Here is an 8,506-nt window from a genome sequence, read left to right on the forward strand (position 1 = left end):
TCACCTGTCCTTCTCCCCGTCATCAGTGTAACCGTATATAATCTCCGTCCTCCTTCATGTGTTTGTCAGTTATGTTAGCGTGTCTTGGTCCGTCGTTCCTCCAGTGTCTCCTCGTGTCCCCAGTTTGGATGTTTCAGGTTTTGGTTTCTTGCTTCACTTTTTGATTTGAACTTTGCTTTTTCTTTGCACCTTGATTCACATAGTTGAAGAACTTCAACACTGAGATGAAAAATGAGACTGAGCTTACTGAATGTTTCATTAATGGAGATGTGATGATTTAGACATGATAAATAAAATGTGAGAAGTAAAAGATCATCAGTCAGAGAGACGAGTCATTACATAAAGGTGAAAAATGTCACACACTGTGGAACACAGGATGAAATAATATGTAGTGCAGATAAAATCCTTCCATGCATGGAGGCAGCAGCCTGAAAGACAAGTTGGAAGAATTAAAACAAAAACGAACTTCCCTTAACAATTTGAGGGAAAATTAAATGAAAACAAAAAAGGACTCTAGCTTTCAGTGTTAAAAGACAATGAACTATGAAAAAGTTTGAATCAAGCTATGTGTGCATCAAAAATGATCACTTTAATTGACTCCATGTGATTTATTTAATGCATTTAATTCAATTATGCAAAAGCACGTGGATGACCTACACACAGTATACAAACATCAGCAGTGTCTCTTCCAGGTTACATTACAGTGATGTATATGTTGACATGTTTGACTTCTTCATATCTTCCTTCCCTCCAAAGCCACAGAGTGTCAGCAGCCTGCTGAGACCACTTCTGAGGATCTGACTGAGTTTAAAGAACAACAGGGTGAATTTAATGATCCTGAAGAACTGAAAGGACACAAAGAAATAAAACGATCACTCGACTTTGTAGCAGAAGAAATTACGGCAGTCAGGCAACAACATAAAATGATACTGGACTTGGAAGTTGAAGTCAAGGCTCTGATACAACAAAACACAGAGATGAAAAACAGGATCGCCATTCTGGAGAACCGGATGGCCAAACTGGAGCAGATCATGAGGATGAATAAAATCATTGTCTCTGGAGATAAAACCTCAGAGTTAAGCCCGAGCCATGACGGAGATGATGTACAGCAAGGAAATCACTGAACAAGACTCAGTCTCCGTGGAGCAACAGGTGACAACTTTCCTTCAGTCTAAGGGGAATGAAGTGGACAATAACAGCGTAGAAACATGTCATCCTCTCCCCGGAAAAACGAGACAGATAAACCGGTCATAATGATGCGCTTCATGAACAGAAAGCACAAACATGCACTACTAAGACAACGAAGATGAAGGGGTCAGGTGTTTATCTCAATGAGCACCTGACAAAAAGGAAGACAGATATTGCCAAAACAGCACGGTTCTTGAGGAAACAGAAGAAAATCTAATCTACATGGACTGCAAACTGCAAAATCTACAAAAAGCTGAATGGATCACCAGAAGGGGCTAAAGTGCTCGTTATCAGAGACATTCAGGAGCTGGACAAATACAACACGACGAGTTCACAACACGAAAGGACAGCGCCAGGTCTGGGAATGTGTGACTACACATCACAGACAACAATGACGAGAAATCTGACGGAAATCATAACAGACAGGAACAGCAACAAATATGGAAAAATAAATATGAAAAAATTTAATTTTAAACCTTTGAATACACAGAACACAAACTACATGACATGGAAAATGAAATTGATCCTGACAATAACTTCACATAATCAGTGTGAATATTACACTGAAGAACAATTTAAGATGAATGTAAACATGGATGGAGTAATATCAATAATTATTTTTAATAGTAGGAGTCACAATACAAACTTTTCAAACAGTATTGTTTAAAACAATTAGATAAGAAATTTACTATAATAGCAATATCTGAGACTTGGCTCAATGAGGACCAAGCAGCAACGGTTGAGCTTGAGGGAAATGAGTTTTATATTAACAGGAATAAGACAATAAGGCTCTATAAATTGACAGAAATTATAATAGTAAATTAGTGAGTAAAATGTCAATTGCTATAGATAATCTTATGGAGTGCATCACTGTGGAAATGGAGATTGAGAAATTAAAAAATAATCTATAAACTGTGTATATAGAACACGAAGATCCTGCATTAATACATTCAGGGGAAAACTATAGGAGCTGACATGAATAATAAGAAAATGCTTTTTGTTTGTGGAGACTTCAATACTGATTTGTTTAACACAATTGAAAATAATCCAACTGCAGAATTCATCAATACAATGTACACTACGAGTCTATTTCCCTCAATCATAAGATCTACTAGAATCACAACACATAGTGCTACACTAATTGATATCATATTTACCAATGTAAGTGACAAAGTGAAAGTGAAAAATAGTAAGTGGGCTACTCATAAATGATAGAAGCAACCATCTACTCTACAAAGCAGAACCAGCACTAAGAAAGACATTAAACTACCATGTTAACTACAAAACAGAAGCTGCAATTCATTCTTTTAGACATGACGCAACAAAACTGGAACAAAGTTTATGTGGAAGATGTTGATGAAGCAAACAAACATGGAAGGTACTGAATGAGATAATCAAACAAAAAAATGCAAAAAAACAGCATACCCAAATTACCTTCTGGCAAAGAAGAATATATTCACTGATATGAATTGAGTTGCAGATGTAAGAAATTATAGAGATGATCTTGAAAGTGCTGACTTATTTTTGCTTTTTATTTTATTATTTTGTCTTTTAATATGTCAGAATAAACATTATGCAAACATATTCAAACATTCAAGACATAGTTTCATAATTATTACCGTTTTTTAAAGTAGGAAACCTCAACTGCCTCCATCAGCAACCTGAAGCTCCATCTGCTGACGGTGTTGGTGAGCAGGACTGATCAGCTGAATAATAATCTGTACGGGTTCATAACTGCAACCCACAAATGTTATCAACAACACTCCTCATCATATAATCAAGAAGACAATGAAGTCAATAATCATGTTTCTGGAAGTGGGATGGTTCTTATGATTTGAGTCATATTTATGTATTTGATGAATCCCATTGTCTTCCATTTATTAAACCAGATGAAATGAATGGAACTGACTATCATGTGACACAATAAAAGTTCTTATTCCATTGTGTGATTTGTCAGTGTTTCATTTAAAATGAGCGGATCAATACATTTTCATGGCATTACATAATTAAATTCAGTGGGAGCACATAGTCAGAAATATACATTTCCAGTCAGGTGTGCAGATACCTGCAGCAGCTCTTTCCACTGTGATCAGAAGATATTATTATTCTTTTAATTTCAGTTTGTCCCTGTGCTGTGATTTTATTGAGAAATGATAAGGTTTCTAAATAGACACTGGATCTAAATGAACTTTTCTCAGGACATTTCACTAAATACAATTATTGAAACCCAAACACATCATCAGAACTTGTCCAGGATCGTCACCTCCAGTCCAGCAGAGGGAGGCAGAGTCGGGCTGCTCACATTCTGATATCAGTAGTTGTTAAGAGCCTCGAGGGTGATGTTACATTAACGGATACGTTTATTTGTTCTGCTTGATATGTTTTAAGGTGGTTTAGATCTTAACAATACATCATATTCTATAAACTGGTCACTGTTTTAAAAGTAAAATCATGATGTGAAAAATGTTTCACCACAAATTATATATGTAGGATAGATTCCTGCTGCACTGTCGGTTTAGATGTACAATAATACTTTAAATACTTCAGACACAGACGTGAGAATGTACAACAACCTGAGAATATAGAATAAATTGAACACTGAATAAAAATATTATGGATAAAAAGTCTTTAATCTCATTGAAACCTGGACAATACGCTGCTTTTGAAACTCCATATGTGACTGTTAGTAGGAACAGCAAAGTCACAGTAAACTCAATATCTGGAAGAAGTTTAAGATTTGTGGCAGATAAACAGCCGACACAGACAGCTGTCACATTATTCTTAAATCTCGTTAACAAGGAAGTTATGTTCATGGATTTATAACTGACAAAGGTTCAAGTCAGACAAAGTGTGTGTCTGTCACTCACTGACCCTTAGGTTGTGGCATGTTGATATATATCGGGCAGCCAGATATGCCCTGTCTCCTTCTCCCAGGAGAATTTTTCATTTTGAAATCTGAGATTATAGAGTTGAATTTGTCAAAATAATTGTTTCTTTTTTCGTTGAATTTTTAACATTGCAGGAGAATGTGCATCTCACAACACACAAACACAGCTCACCTCACTGACTATGTCGACATGAACAAAACATTCGGGTCATTTTATTTTGAAGGAGACGATATTCTGACTCGGCTGCTCACAAAGCAAATGAAAATAAATATTCTATTAATAATTCTGTCAACAATCAGTCGAATTGATTTTAAAGTCAATAACTGCAGAAACACACACACACACCTGTGGATCGACAGGTGTGAAATAGAAAACAAAAACATCAGGGCAAAAAAATGATGAAGGGTTTTTAACAATTAAACAATAAATAATAATAATACAAAAACATAAGTAATGAAACCAGTCTTGCTAGCTAGCTTTCATCAAGATAGCTTGTTTAACCGGACTTACCTGGTCAGTGTTTCCTCCAGATTCTGTCTCGGCTCTCGGGTGACAGCTGAAATTCTGCGAGGGAGCGACGACGCACGCAACGGACGAAGTTTGATGGACGCAATTTTGAAGTTTGTTTGGTTTTTGTTTTGCACAGACACACACACTAACACACACACTATTGTCACTTACCTGTAGTCGGCCCAGCTGGGCTTCGATCCAGCGTCTCCTCGTCACTGGGCGGCGTCGTAAACCACTGGACCGTCTGCAGGTGGGGAAAACACACAACAAGCAGAGAGACGACAGAATTCAACAATCATGATGTGATTACAGGAAGAAACCCAAATATCATAACAGGAAAGTTCTGAAAGAATAAGAACCGTCCACACACACACACACACACATGTCCCTGATGTATTCAGTACCACGTCAACAGGAAACACGTGGATCTGCACATGAAGCCAAAGTCTTTGTGTCTGAAGTCAGTCAGTGGCCCAGTGTGTGGGTCCAGTGTGGGTTCAGTGTGGGTTCTGTGTGTTGGTTCAGTGTGGGTTCAGTGTGTGGGTCCAGTGTCAGCATGTGTTGTGTTGGTGCATGAACACATCCTGACACACTGCTCATCAACAGGTTGTGAGTTTGACGCCCACACTGAGCTGTAGAGTTGTTGGATCAGAACCTTCACAGACTCTCTGGCTCACAGCTGTGACGTCTCATTAATGACGTCATGTGACGTGGAGTGCCCTCTGGTGGCTGCAGGTACTGCAGCAGAGTCTCTACCTGCTGACAGACTCGTGAAGGAGTCCATGTGTCAGCTGTGGCTCGGTGCTACAGCAGCTGGGTTCTTGTTCAGGAGGTTGGTGGTTCGATTCCTCCCGCAGTGCTCTTTAGCCTCCAGCTCTGACAGAGTTGTGTGGCTCACACTGTGTCAGCTGTTCATTCTTAATGAGTCCAACACACTCTGATCTCTGATGCAGTGCTGTCTCAGGATTAGAGCTGCTGTCTCTGTGTGACGAGAGTTTCTCATTAGGTTCATTTATAAAACCTGGAAGAATCATCAACGTGTTTGTTACAGATTATTTTCTGCAGCCGGGCTGAGCTCACTCCAGTCAGCCTCAGGAAACATCCTGCAGCAGAATCTGAGCTGGAGTCATGTGTGATGTTGGAGCGCCCTCTGCTGGGCTGATGACGTCACTGCAGCAGCAGAGCCTCACCTGAACTCACCTGGACACACCTGCTCACAGTTACCTCCAACATCCACTCTGTCACCATCAGCTGCTTCACTCCAGTAAAAGTCTGTAAGCTTAATGTAACTGTAGTCAAAGTATAAATACGCAGTTCACAGTATAAATACACAGCACACAGTATAAATACAGACTTCACAGTATAACTACACAGTATACATAAACAGTATGTATACTGTGTAATTATACTGTGTGCTGTGTACTCGGCTGGTTTTATCAAAATACTTAACACAATTCACAAACTGCACACCAAAACTGCAAAATACCTCTGCAACCAAAACTACATATAAAATTATCAAAATCAAACTTTTATAATGCTAAAACTGTTCTTTATGATTCATCATTCAGACATTCTGACATATTGCACCTTAAAGCTTGTGTCAAAAACAAAACCTTATTTCAGGCTTCTCAGAAAAAATCCTACTGACTCTGAGTTTTTTAAGTGTGGGGTTTGCTGTGTATTAGCAAATTAATAGCATACACTTTGGGCAAAATTGTTTTTTGTTTTTACATTCTTTTTGAATTAAATCAAGTATGAGAGTACAAGACAACTTCAGGTAACTTTTCATGAATGACACATATGGACATAACAAAACTTGACATACCGTGCTTCACAGGTGGAGCTCCAGACACTGCTGGATCACACTCGTCACTCCTCTGGGTGTGTATGGTCAGCTGTGGGAATACACATATTTCTGAGAGATCTGACACATCAATAGGCTGGAGGTTCTGCCACACACACACACACACACACACACACACCTGTACATAGTACATGTTGGTTGGATTGTATGTTTTCATCTTTGTGTTGAATAAAAGACTTTTGAACCTTCTTGCTGTCTATCTAATATTGTACAAGAGTGACTGTTGCCGACCTTGACACTTTCAAGAACAAATCCTTCAACCCTTACAGCTGTAATGGTAAATTTGGTTGTAGTTATTAAGTAAATTATTAATCAGAGTTATAAACAGTTAAGTACCATTTGATGAGATTGACACTGACAAATTTATATGTTTTCCCTCCTTCGGGCGGCAATAGCTCAGTCCATAGGGACTTGGCTTGGGGACTTGGAGTTCGCCGGTTCAAGTCCCACTCAGACCAAAAAAAAAAAAAATGTGGACTGGCAGTTGGAGAATGCTGGTTGATATCCTGAGTATTGCCAAGGTGCCCTTGAGCAAGCCATCGACCCCTAACACTGCTCGTTGGGCGTTGTGGCGTGTGTGGCAGCCCCTTCGCTCATCTCCTCTACACTGCGTGTGTGCGCACTTGTGTGTTATGTGAGTGATAAAAAGAATTTCCCAATTTGGAATAAAATAATATATAAGATTAAATAATAATAATAAAAAATTCTTCCTGAGGTGATCTGATGTAAATTGTGATTATATTATCGATAGTAATTAATAATTATTCCTGACATCATTAATTATTATTGATAGCCACATTCAACCTAAAACTCCCTTTAAATGTTGCATTAACACGATTTAATCATGCCCTGTGTAATATAGGCCCAACATTAATGGTGCCCCGTGCGAGCCCTAACACAATGGTTCCCCGTATGAGGCAGTGCAGTGTCAGCAATTATTCATAAACATGTAATATTCATTTCAACCCAATGGTGGGAAGAAAGGTTGAAGTTCAGCGCTGCTTCAACGCTCCCTCCTGCCCCTAACGCCACGCTGACCGATTACTTCAATAACATGCAACAGTTTTCAGGTTCTGGACTTTGAGTTTCAGTGAAATACTGACACGAGACCAGAAACCTGATTTTATATCAGAGAAATGTTGGCTTGCTGGCTTATTTCTAACAATGTGTTGTGTTTTATAAAGTTTGTATGTAAAACATTAATGTGAAAAATAAGTGTACCTGTCAGACGGATGTGGTGGTGTAAAAGTACAATATTTCTCTCTGACATGTCGAGGAACAGAAATATAAAGTGACATGAGAAGAAAGTTACGACAGTTGTCATTTTTGTTTCGGCTGTTTCCTGAATCTGGTTTAAATATTGGATGTGTTTCAGAGTGTTTGTCAGTAATGAGGAGAATAAAACGTCCCCGAGCTGTTCGATGTACATGTGTGCACATTGTTTTGATCCACTTACAAGGTTATATTTATGCCTGGTCTACATGTACATTTCTTCCTGCAGTTTAAAAAAAAAAGTTCATGTCACACCAATGGCATGATAAGAAACGCTTAAGCAACAGGTGGCGATATAACCACCACTGTGAGGCCACACTGTCCAATCAGAAGGCTGCATGTCTACACATGAACACTGTTTCTGAATATCTTCACGGTGGCAGCAGTTTTCTGCGTTCAGTGACCTGAAATGCTGTTTACGTCTTAGAGATGCCAAAACACAACTGGTGTGGACCGGGTCTTGATCTTGAGTCAGAATGAGAATGTTTGTGTTGGAGAACACTGAAAACTCTGGATCCTACATTTCCCACAATGCAACTGTCCGCATGAAATATAAACTTTGAATCAATGAAGATATTAACATGAAGATCTGAAACATGAGACACAACAAAAGAAAAGTTAAAAGGAAGTTTTAAATGAGATAAAGTCTGTTTGCTGGTCGTCTGTCTGACTGCAGCAGAGGTTCTTGACTTTAGTTTTTGACTTCCTGAGACAAACAATAACTCAGTACAAACATTATATAAACTGTGTGTGTGTGTGTGTGTGTGTCTGAACATGTATGAAT

Source organism: Sparus aurata, unplaced genomic scaffold, assembly GCF_900880675.1.
Source record: "Sparus aurata unplaced genomic scaffold, fSpaAur1.1, whole genome shotgun sequence".
NCBI lineage: Eukaryota > Metazoa > Chordata > Actinopteri > Spariformes > Sparidae > Sparus > Sparus aurata.